Below are 955 nucleotides of genomic sequence, written 5' to 3'. Positions count from 1 at the left end.
TCTCGGCCCCTGGTGGTCCGAGGTCGTTCCCGCTGCACAGATTCATGCGCCAGGGCCCCATGCAGATAATTCACTTTGATTTATTGCGCTATCTGTAATAGCACCCGAGATATCACCAGATATATATTGGATTTTTCCCTGACCCTGACAGTCCGGCCCCATGAGACGGTGATTTTCTCGGCCCCTGGTGGTCCGAGCTCGTTCGCGCTGCACAGATTCATGCGCTAGGGCCTCCTGCAGACAATGCACTCTGATTTATTATGCTATCTCTAATAGCACCCGAGATATCACCAGATATATATCGGATTTTTCCCTGACCCTGACAATCCGACCCCATGAGACGGTGGTTTTCTCGGCCCGTGGTGGTCCGAGGTCGATCCCGCTGCACAGATTCATGCGCCAGGGCCTACTACAGACAATGCACTTTGATTTATTGCGCTATCTGTAATAGCATGCGAGATATCACCAGATATATATTGAATTTTTCCCCGACCCTGAGTGTCCGGCCGCATGAGTCGGTGGTTTTCTCGGCCCCTGGTGGTCCGAGGTCGATCCCGCTGCACATATTCATGCGCCAGGGCCTCCTACAGACAATGCACCTTGATTTATTGCGCTATCTATAATAGCATGCGAGATATCACCAGATATATATTGAATTTTTCCCCGACCCTGAGTGTCCGGCCGCATGTGTCGGTGGTGTTCTCGGCCCCTGGTGGTCCGAGGTCGATCCCGCTGCACATATTCATGCGCCAGGGCCTCCTACAGACAATGCACCTAGATTTATTGCGCTATCTATAATAGCATGCGAGATATCACCAGATATATATTGAATTTTTCCCTGACCCTGACAGTCCGGCCCCATGTGTCGGTGGTTTTCTCGGCCCCTGGTGGTCCGAGGTCGATCCCGCTGCACAGATTCATGCGCCAGGGCCTCCTACAGACAATGCACTTTGAT

The sequence above is a fragment of the Nomia melanderi genome, unplaced genomic scaffold (genome assembly GCF_051020985.1).
Source record: "Nomia melanderi isolate GNS246 unplaced genomic scaffold, iyNomMela1 scaffold0014, whole genome shotgun sequence".
In the NCBI taxonomy this organism is placed as follows: domain Eukaryota; kingdom Metazoa; phylum Arthropoda; class Insecta; order Hymenoptera; family Halictidae; genus Nomia; species Nomia melanderi.
This window is presented reverse-complemented; position numbering follows the sequence as displayed.